The 26850-nt window shown below is 48.5% G+C and overlaps 1 protein-coding gene and 1 long non-coding RNA gene across 3 annotated transcripts in view; both read right to left on the bottom strand.

Annotated features, from left to right (window-relative positions):
* Positions 1 to 26850, bottom strand: part of KIF26B (kinesin family member 26B) — a 510304-nt gene that overhangs the window by 447158 nt on the left and 36296 nt on the right. The gene's annotated exons all lie outside the window — the stretch shown is intronic.
* On the bottom strand, positions 619 to 8298 carry LOC146398850 (uncharacterized). Its single transcript, XR_014817529.1, has 2 exons — positions 7523 to 8298; positions 619 to 5269 (listed from the first exon to the last, which is right to left on the bottom strand). It is a non-coding gene; the product is annotated as an uncharacterized LOC146398850 (long non-coding RNA).

Raw genomic sequence — 26850 nt, 5'->3', positions numbered from 1 at the left:
GAGCGTCAGTAGCCACATCTGAAAATGGAGGTAAAAATCTTTACCAGGCAACCACTGGGGATTCTTGGGGGGCCAGGGGGTGTCATGAGAAGTAATGCATGCGCTGCAATGTTAAATATCTATGTTACAACGTTAAAAAGGAAAGATTACAACCAAACAGATGGTAAGAAACCTCTAAGAATTAAAAACCGTTCTTCTCAAAGAAGTCAGAGTAGAGAGGTTTTAAGAGGCAGAGCAGCATGCGCCAGTTCATTCTGGTCCCATAAGAACAACAAATACTCGTGGTGGGAAAAGACTTTTCAAATTTCTTTTCGGTTGCTAGTCAATTCTGTTCAACTATCACTTGTTGTTGGGGTTCTATCAGGCAGGAAAAAAAACATACGAGGAGTTCCTGCCGTGGCACAAGAGGATCTGCAGCCTGTTGGGAGCGCTGGGCCGCAGGTTCCAGCCCTGGCCCGGCACAGTGGGCTAAGGATCTGGCGGTGCTGCGGCTGTGGTTTGAGCTCCGGTTTGGGTCACAGCTGCGGCTCGGATCTGATCCCTGGTCCAGGAACTCCATATGCCACGGGACAGCCAAAAAATTAAAAATAAACATATTATACTTGGCCTAGAATGAAATGATAGGTGTGTGCTGGGGGGAAGGCAAAAAGGTTTTGTGACCACGTGAGCTGCATATTCGTCCAGATGCTTCACTTTACAGAGAAGGTTAACGAGCCGCCTCTGCTGTTCTGCTCCCTTCGTGCAGGACATGAGCTGCCTCATGAAGCAGGGACAGTGCCAGGCCAATGCCCTGGGGACAGGGACTAGGAAACAGAAACTGCGCTCCTAAAACAGAGTCTGGCTTCTAACTTAGACCCAAGCTGCGCAAACCTGTCAGGCATGTAGGCAGAGGGGGTACCATCTCGGGAAGGAACATGCCCAGAGACTACAAATCAGTGACAGAGAGAACAGCTTCCTGGGTGGGGCATTCCTGTGACATCTGTGGTCCGGATCCTGCTCCCCGAGAACACCGGGATTATGGTGGTGGGAGACGGCTGCACGGCGGCCACTGTGAACCCAGGTGGACCTGGGACCCTTGGGCCCTGAGTTAAGGGGCTCAAAGGGGCCCCCCAGCTGTCAGTTTCCACCACATTATAAACCCAGAGGTGCTCGTACCATCTACAGGTCCTGCGTGCCTTGGAAACAGATGTCCCCGCTCACAGCATTCCCGCCTCTGGTCCCTTGAATGCATCTATGATGTCGTGGGAAGGGTACGGAAATACAGCGGGAGTCCTAGGACTGAGTGGACAGGAGTAAACGGCACTTTAGATGGCAAATTCGAGAAAAACTTGCATTCCGGGATAATGACCATGACCTCAAGGTGGCCCCGGGCTCTGTCCCCAATCAGGAAATCCTGCGGTCAAGTTGAGGCACCGCAACAGTCATTATCTAAATGAGGAGGGCAGGATGGGTGGGTCAGGGGTGCCCTGCGGGGCCACACGTGCAACCACGCTGTGCCGATGCTTCCTGGTGACGAAGAAAGGCTATGACTTTGCAGATGATTGACAGCCCAGGGTCCAGCGCAGGACAGCCTGCTCCGCACATGGAAGGCGGCCAGGCTCTGTTATCCAGCCTGGATGCCTTCTTTCCCCCCCCCCCACCCCGGTTATCCATCCATTCCTTCTCCTCGGCACTGCATGAGGTCCGCCTGGGGTGGTCTCTTCCATCCCTGATCCCCGCCAGGGGTCCCTGGCAGCAAAGCGTTTGCCAAGGGCTCTTCCAGGAAAAGAGAAAACACAGTCTAAGGCAGAATGAGGAGTTTCCACTGTGGCTCAGCGGTAACGATCTCGATGAGTATCCATGAGGATGCAGGTTTGACCCCTGGCCTCGCTCAGTGGGTTAAGGATCTGGCATTGCCATGAGCTGTGGTGTAGGTCGCAGATGTGGCTCGGATCCTGCATTGCTGTGGCTGTGGTGCAGGCCAGCAGCTGCAGTTCCAAGTCAGCCCTTAGTCTGAGAACTTCCAGAGGCCATGGGTGTGGCCCTCAAAGGCAAATAAAATAGAATAAAAGCAGAATGAGCAGAAGAAACGTGAGCCCCTCGGAGGCATTATAACACATGCTGTTTACTTAACCCAGCGGCTGATGAGAAAAGAGGACGCCCACCCCACCAGGCTCTCCACGGAGGAGCCACCCAAAGTGATCGCAGGGTCCCCCTCCGATCGCCCCCATCGCCCCGCCTTTGGGGGTTAATTGCAGTAACTGAGCCCCTTTAGGACCCACTTCATTTTCCTCCCCTGCAGAGGTTCGCTCTGAAAAACCTGAGATTGACCTAAATTGTTCTGAACCAAAAATAAATCCAAATTGATGTAGGTTAATTGACAAAATTAATTAAGTAAATAAAAAATACTGCCTGGCTACGTGAGGGGAGAGGTTCTCCTCGCCTTAGAAAAACCTCACCGATCTAAAGGCTATTGGCCGACAGACCTAAAAATGCGTGGATGTTGTTTATTAACTTGAGCTTTAAACTAACTGGGTCACCTTCCCACTCAGGGTTCGCTCCAGGGAGAACACCCATAAATGACGGCTGGAATCCTCCTGTGATCATAGCCCTGGAAAATGCCAACTGGAGAATAATCGTATTCCATGCGTGGGTCTTAAGTGCCCATGAAGTGGCTGGGACGCCTCTAAAGGGTGACCCCATGATGAGTAGCCACGGGGCGAGGGGGAAACGAGGTGAGCCGGCAGCTCCCTCCTGCCACCGTGACACCTCTCCGGTGACTTCACACAAAGTTACACCAAGTGTGCAGGCTTTGCGCTCCCAAACCAGGGCAAACTCTGAATTCCCGCCAGCAGGACAGCAGAACACAGCCAACCAGGCCGCTGCCCTTCCAGGCATCCAAGGAGGGAGGCCAAGTCGGTCCATCCAGTGGGATGCTCACAGGGGCAAGGCTGCGTCCCAGGAGGAGTGAGTTCCCTCTGAACTCACTCCAGAATCATGACCTATCAGTCAACGGGGGAGAAGCATGGGAGAGGGCTCTAGAAGGGGGGCGGGGGGGGAGCAGACCAGAGAAAGGAACCTAAAGGGTTTCTATCCATCCCAGGAGGAGAGGAAGCAGCACTGGAGAGGTAGCGGGGGTCCCTCGGGGACCCAGCATTTCAAGTCTCAGCCCCACCACTTCCTACGCCATCACGGGCCAGTCACTTCGTCTCTAGGCCCTGACTCCCAGCCTTTACAATGGAGACAAGCAGTACACTCCTCTCCCAAACGGGGTGTTGGGAAGGTGCTTCCGAGATGCAAAGCTCCAAATGCGCTATTTCCAGGCCCCGGCCCAGAGGTCGCACCATTGCCCACTTCCACGGGAAGCTCCCAAGCAGACTCCCTTGTCCGGCAGGGGTGGGGAAGTGTCCTTGGGGCGGAGCTGAGGCGTCTGCCCCTGGCCTCCCACTGGTCCCCAGGCCTCGTGCCCCCTGCTGAGTACCCCTTCCCCCCGGGGTGCCTGCTGAATGGCAGGTACACGTGTTTGACGTGGTTGTGGGTGCCAGCCACAAGCCAGACTGCGTTTTCTAAGAAACGGAGAAGACAAGACCCGCTCCCCAGAGAGGACTGTAGGCTTCCCCATGGGGAGTTCCTGCTTAGTCTGTAGGTCCAGTAAGGGAAGGGGAGGGAAGAGAAAGGGAAAGAGAGCTCTTTTTCCTTGATGAAAAGTTACCATGAACTTTGACAGAAATACAGAGGGGCAGAAAGTAGCATAAAATGAATGTGCGTCCACCATCTGGCCAAAGGGCTAAAAGGTGACCAAGGCTCTCTCCAGAGGTGTGTCCCTGAGCAGGCCCCACGCAGTGCAGGTGCATGGGGAAAGGCCCCAACTCAGACGGAAACAGGGGTCTACCATCCCGTTCCTCGGTTCCCACGCCTTTCCACTGCCCTGGGTTTCAAAGCTGGCTTCCAGAGCCAGATCACTTTTTTTGGGTGGGGGGTGTCTTTTGGGCCGCCTCTGAAGCATTTGGAGCTCCCGGGCCAGGGATCAGAGCTGAGCCACAGTCATGCCCTGAGCTGCAGCTGTGGCAACACCAGATCCTTAACCCACTGCGCCGGGGCCAGGGATTGAACCTGTGTCCCAGCACTCCCAAGATGCGGCCGCCTATCCCACTGTGCCACAGGGGGAACTCCTGCTCGAAGTCAGGTCTATCAAGAGGTGGAGAGCCAGACAGCTGTGGTGAGGAGGGAGCTGGCCCCACCCTGCGGAGCGTGGCTCTCGGGCAGGGAGAGACTTTCCACTGCATTCCTAACTGGGACAGCCTCAGGCCACACAGGGCCTCAGACAGCTATCTGGGGACCCTGCAGGGTGGGCTCCCATCCCATACCCAGCCAAGCAGCCCCCCGGCTTGGCTGGAAGCTGGGTCTTTTCACTCACAAGGGAATACTGCATTTGGCAACAGTCTTTCCCTTTGGGGCCCCACAGCCGGGAAACATCACCACCAGAAAACACACAGCCCGTACCAACACTCCCTTGGTGTCAGCTTTAAAACGGCATTCGTCCTTGGGATATAGTTTTGGTCTCGGAAAACAAAGCAAGCTGTGGTCTGCGGAGGAGAAGGGAACGTCAGCAAGTGGAGAAGCGCAGAGGGTGGGCTGGGGAGGCCGATGTGTCTTAGCAAAGCATCTCCTAGTTCTGAAGGTTTTTCTGGGGAAGGAGGGAGAACCCGGGGCTCCAAACCAGGAACAGCCTAGCTCCTGCCCTGTGCACAGAAGTGTCTGCGAGCCGAGCGGGGAAGTGCCCGGGGGGCCCGCGCTGCAACCCACCAGGTTCCCCGTGCAGGACGGAGACAGAAAGATCCCACGTGCACCACCGCGAGGCGCCCTGGCACCGTGGGTCCAGCCTCGCCCGCCCTCGTGATCACGTCCCCTGGAAACGCTTTCGTTCTCCAGCTTGGATGCCACCCTGACCCTAGGTCCTCAGAACAGAGATGAAACCATGTTGAACTCTGCTGAGGAAGAAAATAAAATGTCCCCAACAAGAAAATACTGGTTCTTTATTCAAGGTAGTTCTCTAAGAGTCCCTTTCCTCTGATGATCCTCCTTCCTGCGTGGCTGTGGCTCTGGCACACCCTGAAAGCAATCCAAAAACCAGACCCCGCCCTTCCTCCCATCTTCCAAAAAAGCCCTGGGCTCTACCACGCTCTAGCAATGACCTGCCATTCAAAACCCCTTTTGGGGAGTTCCCATCGTGGCACAGTGGTTAACAAATCCAACTAGGAACCATGAGGTTGCGAGTTCGATCCCTGGCCTTGCTCAGTGGGTTAAGGATCCAGCGTTACTGTGAGCTGTGGTGTGGGTCTCAGACAAGGCTGGGATCCCGTGTGGCTGTGACTGTGGTGTAGGCTGGCGGCTACAGCTCTGATTAGACCCCTAGCCTGGGAACCTCCATATGCCGCAGGAGCGGCTCAAGATAAGACAAAAAAAAAACCTTTTTTTTTTTTTCTGCTACACCTGCAGAAGTTCCTGGGCCAGAGACCAAACCTTTGCCACTACAGTGTCAATACTGGACACTTAACCTGCTGAGCCACACGGGGACTCCTCAAAACCCTTTTAAAAGCCTCATGGCCAGTCAGTCAAGTCCCATCTTCAGCCTGGCATTCAAGAACCCCATGACCTGCCTCTAACCTTCACGTCGCCTGTGACCTCCAACTATTTCCCTGCACATAACCAATTCTCAGTCAAAGCCAAGGGCACCCTGCATTGTTTCTTACACGGATGCATGCTCGTTGCCTGAATCTACACTCTTGCTGTCAACACCTCCTCCACCCTCCAGGCAGCCTCTCCAGGAAGCCTTCCCAGCTCACGAGGCACTTTTATTGTCTAAGTCCCACCTCCCCTTCTGTCCCCTCCTGGGAGGTCTCATTGCGTGCTCTTTCCTTTTCCGGCCCATATCTGTATCTGCACGCGTCCTCTCTCCTCCATGAGATTAATCCCTTTGCCAATATCCTCTAAATGCCTACTGTGTTCTAGGCTCTGCAGAAGATCCAAAGACAGGACAGGGAAGACAAAGTCCTTGACCTCAAGAAGCTTACAATCTGGTTGGGAAATAAACAGTGACAATGGCATTCAGCACAGCCCTGGAGGGGAGCAGTGGGTTTCATCTTCCTATTCCCCGAGCGCCCCTCACGGAGCAGATGGCCGCAACGAAACACACCAAGGCAGCCACAGGTTTTGGTGATAAGCATGCTGAAAGGAAGGAGCTGGGCTAGCCAAGTTCTTGGTCACCCATACATGGCATTCATAATACATTTTTTTTTTTAGGGCCACATCCATAGCACATGGACGTTCCCAGGCTAGAGGTCAAATCAGAGTTGCAGCTGCCAGCCTACACCACAGCCATAGCAACACCACATCCTTAGCCCACTGAGCGAGGCCAGGAGTCAAACCTGCATCCTCCCAGATGCCAGTCAGATTTTTAACCTGCTTAACCACAAGAGGAACTCCACTTGTCATCTTTTTTGATGTGACACTGAGGGAAACGGTAGCCTGTGGCCACTCCAGCAAGCCCCCCTCTCCAGCCTTACCTCCACCCTTAGCCCAGAAACCCTGCCACGTACCCTAAAAATCGACTCAGCTTGGAGATGCTGGACCCTGGGTGGGAGGAAGCGAAGGAAAGCAGTAGCCTCTTGTAAAGAGTTCTTCCCTTTGCCTCCCCAGCCCCTTCCTCAATTACGCGACCACAAGGACCTTCTGAGCTGTCCCTTCTCCCCAGAAAAGCAAACATGCACCAGCGGCCAGCTGGAGGAGGCGAACTCAATGCAGCTCTCCAACAAGTCTGTTTATCTTGCATCCAGAGAAAGAGAACCACCCCGGAAAATGACCAACGTGTGTCAACGACAGAACCCAAGGGCCCGGTGCCATCGATGGGGGGAGCTAAATGTAAATTACAGCTCCCTGAACTCCAGTGAACTGGCTGTCAAGTGGGACAATGGGCTAAAAGACGTTGTTTGGAGCACCTCATTAATAACATTCAGAATTGTTTTCTGCAATTACGTGCAATCATCGGTTATTTTACTCCGAGCCAAGAAGAGTCCCCCGGCCAATCTCTCGCTTTGGTTGCCATGGCCAAGAAAATGTCCCTGGCACAGAGGTGAGAGCGGGAGAGAAGCCCTGCGATTAGGGAACAGAGAATTATCTGTGGAGAAAAGAGCCGAAGAAGGAAACCAGCAAAGGGTCTCGTCGAGGCAGGGCTCCAGCTGCAGAACCCAGCCTCCCTGACTCCTCCATCAGCCTCCCGGACGGTTCTGTGGCCAGAAAGCCATCGGAAGGGCTGCGCCTCCTCTGCTGCTCCCTCCTGCAGCAGCTCCTCCGCGCTTTACACTTTCCAGCGGACCCAACAGCGTCTGCACCCGGTAAGGAACTGACTAATGCAAGACAGAAAGGTATGCTTTTCCTTACCATAAAGGCTGGTCAAAATGTGATGAGTGAGGGAGTTCCCGTTGTGGCTCCATGGGTTAAGAGCACAACTACTATCCTTGAGGACTCAGGTTTGATCCTTGACCCCGCTCAGTAGGTGAGGGTCCAGCATGGCCGTGAGCTGCGGTGTCGGTCACAGATGCGGCTCGGATCTGGTGTTGCTGTGGCACAGGCCAGCAGCTGCAGCTCCAACTGGACCCCTAGCCTGGGAACCTGCATGTGCCACAGGTGTGGCCCTAAAAAGACCAAAAAAAAAAAAAATGATGTGTGAAAAGTGTGTGTGTGTGAGAGACAGAGGAACTGTGTGGAGGTGGGCATCATTTGCTCTACTCTCCCCTTCTGTGTGCCAGCACCATTCTAGCCTTCAGGGCCATGGGCTCCTCCCTCTGAGGGGCTGGGCTGAGACCCCATTTAAGTGTCAAAAGGCTATAACCAGACAAAACCATAATTCAAAAAGATACATGCATCCCTATGTTCAATGCAGCACTAGTCACAACAGCCAAGACATGGAAACAACCCAAGTGCCCATCAGCAGAAGATTGGTTTAAGAAGACGTGGTACATATACACAATGGAATACTACTCAGCCATAAAAAAGACTGAAATAATGCCACCTGCAGTGACATCAATGGTCCTAGAAATGATCATACGAAGCAAAGTAAATCAGAAAGAGAAAGACATATACCACATGATATCACTTATATGTGGACTCTAAAATATGACACAAATGGGAGTTCTCTTCTGGCACAGTGGGTTAAGGATCCTAGGTTGTCACCGCAGTGTCTCGGGTCACTCCTGTGGCATGGGTTTAATCCCTGGCCTGGGAACTTCTGAATGCTGCAGATGTGGCAAAAAAAAAAAAGTCCCTTGGGCTCTTAATTCTGTAGCCTGCCTGGTGTTATTATAGATGATTTTATATGCTTGGTTCCTTTCTATATTTTCCACATTCTTTATACTGGATACACATCACTTTTATGAGCAGAGAAATTTTAATTTCCTACTTAAACATAATTTTTTATAAATTAATTTTCATTTATTCATCGATTTTTGGCCACACCTGTGGCATGCAGAAGTTCCTGGGCCAGAGACGGAACCTGCGCCACCACAGTGACAGTGCTGGATCCCTCACCCACTAAGCCACCAGGGAGCTCCCAAGATATTTACTTTTTAAAGAGCAAAGCAAGAGGGAGCAGAGGCAGCCGGCAGTCAGAGGGTTCCTGGGACTCTGCCAGCCCGGCCATGGGGCAGGCTCACCTGAAGCACAAGCGATTAGCACAGCTGCCATCAACAGCAGCGTCACCATCCAGGGTTAGAGCCCATGGGTCCAGACTCTCTTCGGGATTCTCTCAGCCTGCTCCACTAGAGTCGCATCTTATTCTTTGAGGAAGCCACTGTGGTCCATTCTTCAGGTCCCTATCTGCCTCCTTCGCTATATGTGACTGCGCCTTAGCCCACTCCCCAGCCTGAAGTTGTGCTTCTATGGTCAAGTTCATATTATTGCATAAAGACAAATACATTGTTTATTTATTTATCTTTCTTTTTCAGGCCCGCAACTGTGGCATATGGAAGTTCCCAGGCAAGGGGTCCACTGGAACTGCCACAGCCACAGCCACAGCCACGCCAGACCCAAGCCTCATCTTCGAATTTCACTGCAGCTTGCGGCAACGCCAGATCCTTAGCCCACTGAGCAAGGCCAGGGATTGAACCTGAGTCCTCAGGGATACTAGATGGGTGATTAATCCGCTGAGCCACAACGGGCACTCTAAGAAAACACAGTATTTTGATCCAACAATTGCTTTTCTCTTCCCACACCTCTTGCCCCACTCACCAGGAAAACTGACTTAGAGATCACGTGAGATGTGCATCCTTTGTGCAAAGACAGTGGGGGTGCCAAGGACAGGTGCAAGCAACAGACGACGTGAGGACCACGGTGGGTGCAGGCACGAGGAAGGGCCCAGGCTTCCCACCCCACTTCTGTACCCAGGGATCCCACCTCTCCGCACCTGCTCAGATGATTTTGCCAGAGCTCTGCCTTCAGCCTTTGCAGGAGCCGGAGAGGGAGCTCGGGCACCTCTGCTTCAGGACACGAAGCCGAAGCCAAAGCCAACAGGCAGCGCTCAGCAAAGTCTGGGTTCGGCCAAGTTTCCTCAGGCAGGCTGCTTGGCTCTGTTGGCCCCGAACAAGATACAGAGGCAGGGCCATCTTGGAAATACGGGAAGGTGGGCTGGCGCCTACACCAGCAACGTCCCAGGGCTGTGTGGCTGTCCCAGGGCACAGGAGCAGTGGTCTAATTACTGAGGAAATGTGGTTTGCATCCACATCATTCTTACGGTAATTGGTGTTGCTGGTTGAGCATATTATTGTTATTATTATTGCGTACTTCCAGCGCTATTTCCCCTGGCTTCTTAGAAGACGCAATAAAGCAGTATGAGTTCTGTGCCTCGGTTGTTTGATCCTGTAGGATAAACAGGAATTAGTATGCGTTCCACTTTTCCATAATAATCACTATAAATTATAGAAATAATTCTGGCATCCTCTGCTAAGAATAAATGGCATTATCAGAACAATAACCTAGAGGGATGGTCCTTTTAACAGAATCCAGTACCTCGGCCTGCACACAATCGGTGTGTTGGGGAGGCTGCAGGCTCCAAGATACTCCAGTGGCCGGAATTTACAGCAGATGCTAAACAAGCACACTGACTCCTTTTATTGCCCCAATCAGGGCTGTTAATGAACAATTACAAAATCCCTCACCAAAGAAAGTCCCCTACAAGAAAAAGATAAAAACTTAGAAATCTTAAAGGGAACTAGTCACTTTGAGGTTGAGACAGAGCCATGAGGGATAGAGGGGAGCCTTATAACACAGGAGGTGCATTTCACTACAATTTCAAATTCGTACAGTTTCTAGGGTGATACACTAAGTTCTGTTTATACAGAGGGCTCTAGCTGGAATATCCCACAGTGTGAACTCTCACCATCCAGGAAGCTCCAGCGGGCTTTGGGTTTGTCCCTCCTTCCGAGGCCGGAAGTATCTTCCAAGCCCCTCAAGAGACCCCCGTCTAAGTCCCCACGCATTGTTTCCTTGTTTCACTGGCACCTGAGCCTGGCATGAGAGTGATGCCGAAGGATACGTAAACCGAACCTAAAAGACCTGTGTAAAGACGTGAGCTAATTGCTGACTCCCTGCAAGCTACGTGTGCACAAGCGTGAAGAGCACGGGGGCTCACCCTCCTCCAGGGAACTGGATTCAGTTCCCAACCACATTCAAGGAGCTCTGGTTATGGCCATCATTAACAAGCCAACAAACAACAAATGCTGGAGAGGGTGTGGAGAAAAGGGAACCCTCCTACACTGTTGGTGGGAACGTAAATTGGTACAACCACTGTGGAGAACAGCCTGGAGTTTCCTCAGAAAACTCAATCTAGAAGGACCTTATGATCCAGCAATCCCACTCTTGGGCATGTATTCAGACAAAACTTTCCTTGAAAAGGATACATGCAACCCATATGTTCATGGCAACCCTATTCACAAGAGCCAAGACACGGAAACAACCTAAATGTCCATTAGTTGAATGGATTAAGAAGATGTGGTATAAATACACAGTGGAATACTACTCAGCCATAAAAAAGAAACCATGTCATTTGCTGCAACGTGGATGGAATTAGAGATTCTCATACTAAGTGAGGTAAGTCAGAAAGAGAAAGACACATACCATATGATATCACTTCTATCTGGAAGCTAATATACGGCACAAATGAACCTTTCCACAGCAAAGAAACTCAGGGATTTGGAGAATAGACTTGTGGTTGCCATGGGGGAGGGGGAGAGAGGTGGAAGGAGTGGGATGGACTGGGAGTCTGGGGTTCATAGATGCAAACTATTGCCTTCGGAGTGGATAAGCAATGAGGTCCTGCTGTAGAGCACAGGAAACTATATCCAGTCACTTGTGATGGAACATGATGGAGGATAATGTGAGAAAAAGAATGTGTGTTTATATGTATGACTGGGTCACTCTGCTGTAGAGTTGAAACTGACAGAACACTGTAAACCAACTCTAATGGAAAAACTAAAAATCATAAAAGCAGCTCTGGTTGACATCAGTTTTCATGCACGGTTGACCCACAAGCTCCTTCACTACCTAAGTTCACAGGGCAGCACCAAGCCTCCTCTACTTCTCTTTGGCTCTGCCCGTTGGAATATGACTGTGGCCACAAAGCATTCAGAACATTTTCAGATTCACGGGAATAAATGACACAAGTGGAGAAGCCAAGACACGCTGCCAACAGCCAGGCGTGAAGGGAGAGGTGGTGCCCTCAGGGCGAAGAGGCTTTCCTGCTGCACCTCCAGGAGGGGCTCAGGAGGCAGCCAGGGTGGAAACTGCACCTTCTTCTAAGTCCACTTCCAGAGTGCCCTCTGTGACGCAACAGGATTGGTGGCGTCTTGGGAGTGCTGCAATGCAGGTTTGATCCCCGGCCCAGCACAGTGGGTTAAGGATCTGGTGTTGCCACAGCTGCAGCTTAGGTCGAAACCTTGGCTCAGATCTGATGCTTGGCCTGGGAGCTCCATACGCCATGGGGCAGCCAAAGAAGAAAAAAAAAAAATCCACTTCCTGATTCAAGATAAAAGAAAAATCTTTCAAATTTTTTAAAATGCACAAATGCTAGTTGTGTGATTGAGAACTGGGGGATCCCAGTAATGCATTGCACACACAACCACAAATCTCTGCTCCATGGTCTGTTGCGACCGCTTGAAATCCTTGTGTTAGGGCACTTCCCCAGCTAAAATTCAAGGTACACATTTTGAAACACCATAGGATGACCCACAACCATTGAGCGAAAACATTTGAAAAATTAGGAGGGGGAGTTCCCACTGTGGCACATCAGGCTGGGCAGTATCTCTGTAGCACCAGGACACAGGTTCAATCCCCAGCTGGGCACAGTGGGTTAGAGAATCCAGCGCTGCTGGGGCGTAGGATACTCCACATGCCACGGGGCAGCCAAAAAAGAAAAGCCAAAATAGATGGAGGATGAAATGATACATATACGTTAAACATCTACCGTGTCAGAGATCATCCTCGCGGACAGCCCGTGCAAGAAGCAACTATTATTATTATTATTATTATTTGTCTTTTTTTTTGCCGTTTCTAGGGCCCCTTCCATGGCATATGGAGGTTCCCAGGCTAGGGGTCGAATCAGAGCTGTAGCCACCGGCCTATGCCAGAGCCACAGCAACGCAGGATCCGAGCCGTGTCTGCAACCCACACCACAGCTCACGGCAACGCCGGATCCATAACCCACTGAGCAAGGCCAGGGATCGAACCTGCAACCTCATGGTTCCTAGTCGGATTCGTTAACCACTGCGCCACAACGGGAACTCCAAGAAGCAACTATTACTATGCCCATTTCTCTGATGGGCACCCAAATCAGCTTCCTAGTAACTTCAACCCGCTTTCACATGGAGAAACTGACGTCCAGCCAACTTAAGCAACTTTTCTAAGCTCAGACGGCTGGACGGGGAGTTGCACCTTCATCTGCAAAGACGTCAAAGCCCAGGCTCTCCCCGCTCCTCCCCCACCCCGCCAACCCAATCCATCCGGGTCGGCCAGTGTCAATGGACTTTTCCATCATTTTCTTGGAGTAAATTTAGTTCGGGTCGGGGTGCACCAGAGCCTGCCCCCTTCTGAAGGGAGGATGGTGGGAGGGGGTGCGAGGGACCAGGGACATCGGCTGGAGCCCTCTCTGCCGACAACAGTTCCCAGGTCCCACCGAAGGTGCATGATAACAGTGAGTGGCGGCCTGCAGGAAGGGCTTGAGGGGAAACGTGGTACAAAGGACCAAGTGGTTCCAAATGGGATAATTGAGTACATATGGCCTGCCTAGCCATCCTGCATAAAGCCGCTCTGTAATTCTCATGCCCCAAGGCCGACATAACATAGACCAACAGGCCTCCTGCCTTTCAATATTCAGGCAGACTTATAAAACAGCAACAACCTAAACAAGAGCAACTTTAAAACCCTGACAGGAAATAAAAGGCTTCTCCCTGAAGCAGAAAGCAAGCTGCCTTCTCGGCTACAATCATGCCCCTGTGGTGAAAAATAGCTGGGGGTGAAAATTCTCCCTATTAAACAAAAATCCCTACTGAAGCATGCAAAATTAGCCATGGATCCCCTTCCCCGACGCGGCCCTAAAAAGGGCGGCTTGTTTCCATTTGAGAACCTACTTTAAATAGTTGATAATGACTTCTGGTAATGCTGAGCTTTGATTTCTTGAGGTTGTGATTCTAAGGAAGTGGAAAGCGGGTTTGATGTTAAAGCAAAGACGTTAAGACCTAGAATTACAAGTCATTTATTGCAGTTATCCTCTGCCTCTAGGTGGTTGTCTTAAAAGTTATAAAGGTGCAATTATCCAGGTGGCTAATAACCTTTCTGAATTCCCAGGTCCAGTGGTCATGGGAGAATGCACGGGCGGGGCTGAACGTTAAAGGCAAACGGGACAAATCTGCAAACGCCAAGCATTCAGAACCCAGTCACCTCACCACCCCGAAGGGCCCCCAGAGATCTCTGCAGCCTCGCTACTAACACAGCTTCAGAGGGGTAACTGCATTTGCTCTGTTGCCACAACTGTTTCATTTGCAGCATAACATTATCTACGTTCTAACAGCTATGTTCTTTCAAGATGGAACTGACCTGGCCTCTTGGAATGTTTAACTTGTGGTAACTTGAAAATGGGGAGGTGAGACAGTGGTGATGCTGAGACTGTACTGCACTCGGGGAGGTGATCCAGACCCACGAGCCCGGGTCTCAAGCCCGGCTCCAGGTCTCAGCCATGCGGCCTTGAGCAAGTCACAGAGTCGCTGTCCTCTTCAGCTGCCTCTGGTATACAATGAAGACGACACGCCTCCTTCCCAGGTTCTCATAGGGATGATCCTGGGCACAGGAGGTGGGAGTAATACACCTTTTCCTAAAGCCCTGTCACCTTTCCCACAAAATGAGATCGGCACAAGGCCTCATAAAGACGCCTCTTAAATAAGGAGGCAAAGTTCACCCTATTTGAAAAAGGCCCCGCACCACAGCCTCACCAAACCAGCCAGCCTACACATCCGCATTCTGATTTCCAGAACGCTTAGAAAATTCTACCGCCCCCAAATCAGCCCCGCTCACATCTGAAATCAACAATTAGAGAGTCATTCCTTTTGATGAAAACTCTGATTTCGGTGACAAAGCAAGTTCCCCTGGAAGAAATGCCAATAATCATTCAAGCCTCAGTCGGCCCTTTACAGGGACAATTTTTCATCCTTTTCTGAAAACGATAAACAAAAAACATGGACATCAGGTAACAAGGAGCTGAAGGAGGAATGCGGTGGGGAGCCGCAAACAGAAAGAGAAGACATACTTGGGAGGCTGGAGAAATGTATGAGCAAACATGTACATTTCCACACACAAAGATATTGCCACTCTCTCTTGGGATAGCGATGGTGCTGCATTACTTATGTTCCAAAATATGTAGGATTTCAGCCACAACATTCCTTCCTCAGAGTCCCCAGGGCTGCAGAAGAAGATTTAAATATTTTGTCTCAGAGATTATCGGGGCTCTAGACAAGATCAACCAGACTCAAGAGACCAGAGAAGAAATAAAAAAAGCAGTGCATGGAATTAGGTTCTTCACTGAACGCCATGTGCTGCTACAATTGTCTCTCAATCCTTCCTTGAGCATCCGGGAAAATGAGAGTCACGAGAGAAATGAGATATGGGACTATCATTGCCCCTATCCTGAAATTAAAAATAAACAAGCCAGTAAAACAAAACAAAAAACAACCCGGTGGGATCAACAAGGCTGGTCATTCCTTATGGGGGTTAGGACCATCTTGCACACATGACACGTAACAAGTGTAGACCCACGAAGGGTTGCCGCTGATTTATCACCGAGAGACTGTCAGCTCTGTGGGGGCAGAAGCTGGGTTTGGTTGACTATCAAAAACACCTTTGCTCAAGTGCACGACTCATGCTGCTCTTCTATAAATATTTGTGGATTGTGTGAATGAATGAACAAGTGGGTGGATGGATGGATGGATGGATAGGTGGATGGAATGAGAGCTACACCAAGAGACTTATGGAGCAGACGATTTAAATCTAGAAACAAAGGAGCAGCCTGAATTCCCCCCGCACAGCTACCCACTACCATCCAACATACACCTCCGAGCCCTCCCAGGCAGACGGAGGGCAAGAGGGAGGTGCGTGTACCAGTATATGCCACGGGGGAGGGGCGGGTATTTTAAATTCACTAATATTTTTCCCTCTTTTTTTTTTTAAGGCTGTAGCACCTGCAGCATATGGAGGTCCCCAGGCAAGGGGTCCAATCAGAGCTACAGCTGCTGGCCTGCACCACAGCCACAGCAACACCAGATCTGAGCTGTGTCTGCGACCTGCACCATAGCTCACGGGCAACGCCGGATGCTTAACCCACTAGGCGAGGCCAGGGATCAAACCCCCATCTTCACGGACACTATGTTGGGTTTTTAACCCACTGAGCCATGATGGGAACTCCCTCCGTCTTTGTTTATATGAGGACCTGCCACTCTACCAAACACAAGATATTTAGATTTCCAGCTGGTGAGAAATGAAAGGGATGAAAGTCTGAGGGATCCAGCCCGAGTCCGCATTGATCCCTGGCCTCGCTCAGTGGGTTAAGATGCCATGAGCTGTGATGGAGGTCGCAGACATGGCTCGGATCCCACATTGCTGTGGCTGTGGTGTAGGCCGGCAGCTCCAACTCCAATCGGGAAGCTAGCCTGGGAACGTCCATATGCTGTGGGTGTGGCCCTAAAAAGACAAAAAAATAAAATAAAATAATGAAATTACAATAACCTTTGAAGTTAAGTGTTTTGATCATTCCCATTTTACAGAGGGGGAAGCTGAGGCACAGGTAACTGGTCTGCATGCACACAACTAAGTAAGCGCCTGATGTGAGACTTGAACTTGGACCCTGCTCTCCCGATATGAACCTCCTGAGAGCGCAGGCCCTGGGTCTGTGGCTCACCGCTGTATCCCGATGCCTGGCAAGCGATGCCTGGCGAGCACCTGAGCGAGCAGCATGGAATATACACTCATCAAGTCCATGCGGAAGAATTAAGGTAAGAAGGGAGGAAAGGGGAGAAACTTCCCGAAACAGAATCTCATTCCTTAGCTGCTCCTTTCCCACAATTTGATTAAAGGCGTCTGCTTGAGAGAATGCCGGCTGAGGCTGGAAACCCCTGCCTGGGAAATAATCAAATGCGAAACAAACATCCTGGGGAAATTCAGGCATGGCGAATTCAGGAGGGCACATCATTCTGAGGCCATGGGGAAAAACACACAGGGATTAGTCTGCAGAACGAAACGTCAGCTGCTGGTTGTCTGTAAGGTCAATGTCATTTACTTTGCTTCTGAGGCATTCGAATGTCAAAATCTCTCCATCGATTTAAAGTATAAAAGTCTACTTCCGCAGGGGTGCTTTAACTTTGGGCTCTAGTTTTATACTGTTCTTATTGTTCACAATGAACATGAGTTACTTTCATACATTTTTAAAATCAAGTACGACAAAACAAATCCTTAAAAACATAACTCAGAGTCCCCATTGTGGCTCAGCAGGTTAAGAATCTGACTGGTATCCATGAGGACACGGGTTTGATCCCTGGGCTCGCTCTGTGGGTTAAGGATCACAGTGTTGCTGTGAGCTGGGGTGTAGGTCACAGACACGGCTCGGTTCTGGTGGTGCTGTGGCTGTGGTGCAGGCCGGCAGCTGTAGCTCCAATTCGACCCCTCGCCTGGGAACCTCCATATGCCATGGGTGCAGCCCTAGAAATAAAAATAAAAATAAATTTAAAAAATAAAAGCACAGTCCCTCTTGCTTGTACCTGCTTCTCCATTCTTCTCAATGGGCAGGTCCCCAGCCACCATCACTGGCCATAAGCAACTTCTGAGGCATGTGTGTGTGTTCTCAAGAAGAATGTGATTGGAGTTCCCGTCGTGGCTCAATGGTTAATGAATCCGACTAGGAACCATGAGGTTGTGGGTTCGGTCCCTGGCCTTGCTCAGTGGGTTAAGGATCCAGCGTTGCCGTGAGCTGTGGTGTAGGTTGCAGACACGGCTTGGATCCTGCGTTGCTGTGGCTGTGGTGTAGGCTGGCAGCTGTAGCTCCGATTCTACCCCTAGCCTGGGAACCTCCATATGCCCAGGGTGCGGCCCTAGAAAATACGAAAAAAAAAAAAAAAAAAGAAGAAGAACGTGATTATAATTCTATTAAGCTAAAAGAAAAGATCAGTCTTCACAGCCCGGTTCAAAGAGCTCTCCTCTGGAAACGTAATAACCTGGGGATAAAGCAAGCCCCACCCCTCCTCAGATCTTCCCGGCTGATGGATGCTATTCAAGGCGAGGGATGAAGATAATAAATGGTTTAAACTGGGCTACACACCAGTTCATTAAAAAGAATATAGGTTCTCCTGGAAGGCCCACAGTTCCTAGGAGGATTACAGCATAAAAGCAAGCAGGCTGTGCAGAACTTCCTCCTCATCGCACAGGCCTGCAACAGCTTGAGCACTGAGGCTGGCTATTCATTCACAAATATTTGTTAGGGGCCTACTAAGGGCAAGGAAGGGATTAGGTGCTGCTGAGGAGTCAAAGAGGAATAAGATACAATCCCTGCCCTTCAGGAGTCTCAAACGTGCCTGATTCTACACAGGCAGAACAGAAGCAGCTAAAAGATGTCCTTATCTTAAAAACCATCTTTTCATCAAATGCTGAAGGAGTTACAGTTTGCTTCCCTTGAAGAGTTTACGATCCGAAAGGAGAGAATAAGATGGAATATAAACAACTCTGGCACCTCATAGGTTCTGATGAAAGAGGGACTAGGACCAAAGCCCATCAACGGAGGGTGTGCCCAGAGCCATTTGGAGGGACTGGCCCGTCACTTCCTTAAGAGGGAGGTGTTGGGAAAAGTTCTGCTGGAAGCGCAGGGCTGTGATGGGTAGAAAGGGCCCAGGACAGGGTTCAAAGTCAAGGAAGAGGCACACAAAAGAAATTCAGGAGTTCCCGTCGTGGCGCAGTGGTTAGCGAATCCGACTAGGAACCATGAGGTTGCGGGTTCGGTCCCTGCCCTTGCTCAGTGGGTTAACGATCCGGCGTTGCCGTGAGCTGTGGTGTAGGTTGCAGACGCGGCTCGGATCCTGCGTTGCTGTGCCTCTGGCGTAGGCCGGTGGCTACAGCTCCAATTCAACCCCTAGCCTGGGAACCTCCATATGCCGCGGGAGTGGCACAAGAAATAGCAACAACAACGACAACAACAACAAAAGACAAAAAGACAAAAGACAAAAAAAAACAAAAAAAAGAAAGAAATTCAAAGGTTTGCGGTAGAGCAGAAACGGACAGAACATTGTAAACCAACCATAATAAAAAATTAAAAAAAAAAAAAAAGAAATTCAAGGAAGAATTTTTTTTACCTTACCTTTATTTTTAATTTCCAGAAAAAAATATAATTTGGGCATTATTATAAAAACCAATGTTCTTCATTCTAATTCTTCTTTTTTTTTTTTAATGATTTCTACTTTTTCCATTAGAGTTGGTTTACAGTGTTCTGTCAAGTTTCTCCTAAACAGCAAGGCAACCCAGTCACACATACATGTGTACATTCTTTTTCTCACATTATCCTCCGTCATGCTCCATCACAAGTGACTAGATACAGTTCCCAGTGCTCTACAGCAGGATCTCATTGCCTATCCACCCCAAAGGCAATAGTTTGCATCTATGAACCCTGGATTCCCAGTCCACCCCCCCCTTCCCCTTCCCCCTCGGCAACCATAAGTCTGTTCTCCAAGTCCATGAGTTTCTTTTCTGTGGAAAAGTTTGTTTGTGCCATATATTAGATTCCAGATAGAAGTGATATCATATGGTATTTGTCTTTCTCTTTCTGACTTACTTCACTTAGTATGAGAGTCTCTAGTTCCACCCATGTTACTGCAAATGACATTATTTTGTTCTTTTTTATGGCTGAGTAGTATTCCATTGTGTATATATACCACATCTTCTTAACCCACTCATCTGTCAATGGACATTTAGGTTGTTTCCATGTTTAAGGGTAAATTTGAGGTCTGTTAAGCTACAACTGTCTGGATAGGCTAGAGCAGTGGTTCTCAAAGCAGTGGCAGTCAACCTGTCAGCAGGACAGGTTCTCAGGCCTACCCTAGACCACCTCTGGGGCTGGGGCCCAGCAAGCTATGCTTTAACAAGTCTTCCAAGTGATTCTGCAGCAAGCTCAAGTTCAAAAGCAATGGGCCTCCAGTACAGTACACACGTAGGCAATGAACCTTGGAAAGGAATTTACACCAAGTTCACTGCTCAATGGCGCGCCAGTGAAGGGTTTTGAGAAGATCAGTGATACCTTAAGAGCTATGCTTGACAAGGTACTTGAAAAACACATTGAAAGTTGTATTTGGAGCCATGAATGGAAAGAAGATGAACTTAAGGAGACCAGGTAGGGGGCTGGGGTCCCAAGGTAAGAGACAGACGATGCCATGCTGAGCACTGCTGAGCGGAAATCAACAGGATTTGGATTTGGCCACAGAGCATTTGCTGGGGAGTAGACCCCAAACCCCAAATATTCTATTCTGAATCCCACTGCCTGGGAGCAGAGAGGTTTTGGTAAATCGCCATTGGTTTAACCATTATGGTCTTGTCATCTAATTACTGTGTCCTATCTTGTGTGTGTGTGTGTGTGTGTGTGTGTGTGTGTGTGTGTGTCTTTTTAGGGCTGCAACCTCAGCATATGGAGGTTCCCGGGCTAGGGGTCTAATTGGAGCTGCAGCTGCCTGCCTACACCACAGCCACAGCAACTCACGATCTGAGCTGCATCTGAGACCTACACCTCAGCTCACAGCAACGCCAGATCCTTAACCCGCTGAGCAAGGCTAGGGATCGAACCGCAACCTCATGGATGCTAGTCGGGTTTGTTACCGCTGTGTCACCATGGGAACTCCCCATTGTGCCCTATCTTTAATCATAATACATAAGATTCTAAAACCTAACAAAAGAACGCTAGAAGCAAATAGTTCTGGATCCTCTTGCCACAGAAAGACATTCTGAAAGGAGCTCGAAGATGAGCTCAGGTTCCAGGCAAGGGCTCCAGTCTCTCCGTTTCCCATAATGGAGTCAGTGGTGACAAGCCCATGACTCTTCCCCAAGGCACCTCCACAGGCCTTGCCTGCTTCCTCAGGGCTGACCAGGGACCCTGGGGGGCAAGGACCATCCATCTGAGAAGATCAAAGGCAAGGATTTAAGACGTAGAAGCGCAGATACCCATTCCTTAAAAAAAAAAAAAAAAAAAAAAAAAATCCCAAGTTCAGGTTTCCGTGACCCATTTCTCCCAGGGCATTCAAGAGACGTGTCGCTCAGAGACTACAACCCTCCCTGGACCTCTCACAGCCTCGGGTGGAACAAGCTTACCTCTGCTGGGCACCCTCTATTTAAATGATGGTGAGGAGTTTCTGCTGTGGCTCAGTGGGTTAAGAACCCGACATAGTCTCCATGAGGATGCGGGTTCCATCCCTGGCCTTGCTCAGTGGGTTAAGGATCAGGAGTTGCCGTGAGCTCTGATGTAAGTCACAGATGTGGCTCGGATCCCGTGTTGCTGTGGCTGTGGCATAGGCCAACAGCCATAGCTCCAACTGGACCCCTAGCCTGGGAACCTCCATATGCTGCAGGTGCAACCCTTAAAAGAAAAAAAAATTTTTTTAAATAAATACATACATACATGATAGTGAAACAGAGGCAGAGCAAAAGAATAACGTTATTCCCACCTGAGACACAGGAAGACTCCTCAAACTGGGTGCCAGATAAACAGTAGGAAAACAGGCATAATTTGAAGATGCTGCAGGCCTAAGTTTTGTTCGCTTGAGTCAAAGCAACGCACAATAGAGGACTGTCTACCCAGACTGTAGGCGGAGAAAGGAAACCTGTGGGTAGGTATACACGTCAATACCAACCACACAGCAACACGAGGGTGGCTCATCGAGGGCCTTCTGTTACAGAATCACACGGGTTCCACCCTGATCACACGGTTCCTCCAAAAATCCTTGCAGAGCCCACATGGAGCAGTAACCATTGAGGCCTCCTGAGCAGCTGCCTTTAATACCAGTCCCTTTTCCACTTTTCCCCACATGCTAAATGCTCTGGAGTCTTACATACTAATAGAATATTGACTCATAGTCAATTGTCTATTGACTAGACGATAACCGTGGTCAGTTAAAATCAGCAACCCTCTCCCAACACAGACACACTCACCACAGAGAGAGGAAACTGCTGTTTCTATTATGGCCAGATGTGGGCTCTTCCAGAACACACCAATATTTGATGACAAGCGTCTTTACTTTTCTGGGTAATAAGCGCCCAGACCAACATTTTTTGTCTGAGTCAGTTAAGGCTTGTTAACACTCTCGGGCTGAGATGTCAGCTTCGAAAGTGGAACACGAAATGTTCTGTTTTTTCCATACACTGAGCTCCCAGGGTCACAATTTTACCAGAATCTTCACAACTCTAGTCCCGCGTGACATGCTCAGAGATGGCCTCCCTCTCCGCAGGGAGGAAGGCCTCCCTCTCCTGCATCAAGCCATCCGTGCAAAGCCAAACTCCAAATCAGTTCCAAAACAAAGGGTGAATTTTCTGAATGCATTTGGCATGAGGATGCGGAGTCAGGTCTTCTTCAAGCTAAAAAGGGGCAGGAATGAGGCTCAAAGAGATTGAAACTTTACAGAGATGGAACGACCTTATTTCTCTTCCTACAAAAGTCACATGACCCAGCATCCTGCATGGACTGCTGTAGCAATTATGTTAGTATTATCTGGGTATACTCAAAAGTCACGGAAAAGTCAGAAATGCTTTTTTTTTTTTTTTGGTTTTTAGTGCTGCACCTGTGGCATATAGAAATTCCCAGGCTAGGGATCGAAACAGAGCTGCAGCTGCTGGTCTACATCACAGCTACAGCAATGTGGGATCTGTGCTGAGTCTACGACCTACCCCACAGCTCACACCAACACAGGATCCTTAACCCACTGAGGGAGGCTAGGGATCAAACTCGCATCCTTATGGATACTAGCCAGGTCCATTACCACTGAGGCACAATGGCTGGAACCTCCAGAAATGCTCGTTTTAAAGCAAGAAGAAACTTTCAAGTGCAGGTAGAATTCTCTAGCTTCACAAAGCTCAGATCCTCAAATGAAAACTGGTCACAGCCCTCTCTCTGCCCCAAAGCTCTCTGCCGCTGATTTGCTAGAAGCTTCATCAGACGCCAGCTCTGGTCGCTCTATACTGGAGTTGATTCCTTCATCAAGTACGTACAAACCATCAAGAAAGGCAGCAGAGGGGTGGAGACTCTGGAGTCAGAGTACCTGGGTTTGAACACAGGCTCTTCCCCTTTCCTGACTGCCCTGAACCTCGCCTTCCTCAACCGCACAGCAGGAACCACAGCGGTACGACTGTCACAGGATTGCTGTCAACATTGTGATACAACTCACATGAAGGGCTGAGAAGAAACAGGACCTGGTTCTTAACAGGCTCGATGTATTGCTTCTCTAAAATGAGGGAAGAAATGTGGAATTAAAAAAAAAAAAAGTTATTGAAAAATTGAAGCATGGAGTGTCCATCGTGGCTCAGTGGTAACGAACCCACCTGGTATTGATGAGGACACAGGTTCCATCCCTGGCCTCGCTCAGCGGGTTAAGGATCCAGCATTGCTGTGAGTTGTGGTGTAGGTCACAGAGGCAGCTCAGATCCCACGTTGCTGTGGCTGTGGTGTAGGCTAGTGGCTGTAGCTCTGATTAGACCCCTAGCCTGAGAACCTCCATATGCCACGGGTACGGCCCTAAAAAGAAAAAAAAAATTAAAGCATAAGCTTTCTTTATACAAAACTAGTTGAAATCAACTGTATCACACCTGACCGAGAGCTCAGCAAAGAGAATGGCATGAAGAAGTCAATTACACCAGAGCTGACAGGTGACAGGCGAAAAACTCAGGCCTGGTAACTTATCTTTCCCCTCCTTTTCCTTTTTTTTTTTTTTTTTTTTTTGGCTTTTTAGGGTCATACCCATGGCATATGGAAGTTTCCAGGCTAGGGGTCGAATCAGAGCTGCAGCTGCCAGCCAGCCTACACCACACCCATGGCCAATGCCGGATCCTTAACTCACTGAGCAAAGCCAGGGATCAAACTCGAGTCCTGATGGATACTAGTTGGGTTTGTAACCCACTGAGCCATGATGGGAACTCCCTCCTCTCCTTTTCCCAAAAGGAAGGGGTTACTGTGGCCTGCACGGGGCCCTAAAATAAACACAGACCTTCCCTCTCTCCTGGAAGATTACACTATTTTAAAAAGTCATCAGTACAGATGCTCATTCAGCAGGATACAGTTTGAAAACTATGTAACTTCTCAGAGGATGGTTTATACAACAGAGAAATGCCCAAAAAAGGATATGTGAGAAGGCAATTTTTACAGAATGAACAAAAATTTGAGTATTTTTTAAAGTAATACAGGTCCTTTGTGAAAAATTTATAAAATACTTTACAAATTAGCAGCCATACACCTTGCTCTGTTAAAAATTTAGCACCACTTTTGTTCCTCTGAAAAGCTTTTAATTGTCTAGACCAGGACATAACCCGTACATAATATCAAATTCTGCTTTTTGTTCACTTAGCATAATTATATCAGGAGCGTTTTCCCTGAAACACTGCAAACTTTTTATAAATGTCATTTTGAATGAGCACATGGCGTTGGATCAGATCGATCATAATTTACTTGATCATTTTCATAATGCGGAATGAGCCGTTTCTTTCCAGTTTTTTATGATCATAAACAATGTTTGAGGAAATAACTGTGCATTAATCCTTGTGGTTGTGATTATTCTCTTTATAAGAGAGATTCTTAGACGTGAAACTACGAGGTCACAGGCTAAGGATAATTTTAAGGCTCATCAAACGGCTTTCTAAAAAAGCTGTACTGATTTACTCTTTGCTGTGAAAGAAGATCATATTTCTTGAAATCTTCACTGAGTTGGATCAAAAATGGTATCTCAATGTTGTTTTTATTTGCATTTATTTGATTACTAATGAAGCTGAATGATTTTTGCCATAGTTGTTAGCCATTTGTGTTTACTCTTTTGCAAAGTCTGTTCATTAACTTTGCCTCTTTATTTATTGAGATCTTATTGCTTCCAACAATTTGTACCAAAAAAATTGTATCTTAAGTATATTAACACTTTGTTGTAATTTTTTACATGCTCTGCAGATTGATTTTATTGATCAAATGTCCAGCAGTTTCCTAATACACAGAGTTTATTTATTTATTTTGCCTCTTTGTCCTTTTAGGGCTGCACCCATGGCATATGGGGGTTCCCAGGCTAGGGGTCGAATCGGAACGGTAGCCACCGGCCTACGCCAGAGCCACAGCAACGCAGGATCCGAGCTGCGTCTGCGACCCACACCACAGCTCACGGCAATGCCGGATCGTTAACCCACTGAGCAAGGCCAGGGATCGAACCCTCAACCTCATGGTACCTAGTCGGATTTGTTTCCGCTGCGCCAGGACAGGAACTCCCCACAGAGTTTAATTTTTATGTAGTCAAACCTCTTTCTATTTCCTCTTGGGATAATCTTCCACTTTTTTGTCTCTTTTTTAAATTGAAATATATTTGACACATGACATTGTATAGGCTTAAGATGCAGCCTTTCATTCTTCTAAGCTTAGAAACTTCTCCATCCTTTGATTAGATAATCACCTATACTTTTTTTTCTTACATTTAATTCTCTTGTCTATTTAGAAGTTATTTTAGGATATGGTATTTTAATTATACGTTGAGGACCACAGTAACAGTAATTTAATGGAACGTTTAGATAATTATTAAGGTAATTAAGTTAATAGTTATGTTGTAAAATTAATTAACAGTGTTTTCAAAAGAACAAATATTGCATGAGGTGCCCTAGAGCAGGCACATTCACAGAGACAGAAAGTTAGCTGCCGCTGAGAGGGACGATGTAGTGGGGAGTTACTGTTTAAGGGGTACAGAGTTTCACTTGCAAAAGATGAAAAAGTTCTAGGGAGTTCCCATCGTGACTCAGTGGTTAATGAATCCGACTAGGAACCATGAGGTTGCAGGTTTGATCCCTGGCCTCGCTCAGTGGGTTAAGGATCCAGCATTGCCATGAGCTGTGGTGTTGGTCGCAGATGTGGCTCGAATCCCCGAGTTGCTGTGGCTGTGGTGTAGGCCAGTGGCTACAGCTCCGATGCGACCCCTAGCCTGGGAACCTCCACATGCTGGAGGAGCAGCCCTAGAAAAGGCAAAAAGACCAAAAAAAAAAAAAAAAAAAAAAAAAAAAGATGAAAAAGTTCTGGAGATGCATGAATGGAATCAATGCCGTGATGCTTCATGCCACTGAATTGCACACTTAAAAATTAAAATAAATTTTACACTATGTATATTTTACCACAATAGAAAATAATCAACAATGTTTTATCTAATCACAGTTTAAAGAGCTAGACATGCTGGTGAGTGAACTGTACCTCCAGCAGGAGTAACAGTCAAAACACTTAACACCTGGGAGTTCCCATGTGGCTCAGTGGGTTAAAGAGCTAGTGTTGTCAGTGCAGCAGCCCTGGTCGCTGCTGTGGCACAGGTGATCCCTGGCAGGGAAACTTCTGCATGCCATGGGTGCAGCCAAAAAAAAAAAAAAATTAACACCTGGTGTGACCTAGTTCCTAACTCATCATCATGAGAAGAGATGCCCAACTCATCAACAAAGATGGCTGATAATAGATCAAGACAGTGGCCATAAACAACCAGGTAGGCCTTACTGGGATGTAGCAGCTGATTATCTGCCCCAATTCAGGGAAAATTTTGTCCACATAACCAATTGTCACATCCCCTCACCTTCAGAAGTTTATGTGGCACACTGACAAATACCATCCAATTCTCCTTTTCTTTGGTCAGCCATGGCACCATCCATTCATGGCCACGCCTTACAGTTAAGTTGATTCTAAGTTTCTCTCATCATAACGACCCAGTCATATCTTCCAGTGAGCACATCCTGGCTGTACACACTCATCCCTCATCAATCATTTCTTCCGATGAGTTTGTTGGAGGGTTTTCCACACATGGGTGACATCATGCATTAGGTGTTGATTTTGCTACTTTCCTTGTTGGAAAATTAATTTCTTCCCAAATCTTGGTGGCCTTACAACATAAAAACCCAGGATCTCAAATAAACACATAAACAAATATTTATACATAGTTGGTATTTATATTTCACAGGGAAACGGAGGCATCAGGAGACTAAGGGAAATGGCCACTTCCTTCAAATCAAAGAGGGCTTTACAAATGCGCTGATGTTTCAGGGATGTCCAGG

The sequence above is a fragment of the Sus scrofa genome, chromosome 10, assembly GCF_054392235.1.
Source record: "Sus scrofa isolate SSC_HxYL_T2T_F1_AM1 chromosome 10, Sscrofa_HxYL_maternal_Yorkshire_Landrace_v2.0, whole genome shotgun sequence".
Classification (NCBI taxonomy): Eukaryota; Metazoa; Chordata; class Mammalia; order Artiodactyla; family Suidae; genus Sus; species Sus scrofa.
This window is presented reverse-complemented; position numbering and strand designations above follow the sequence as displayed.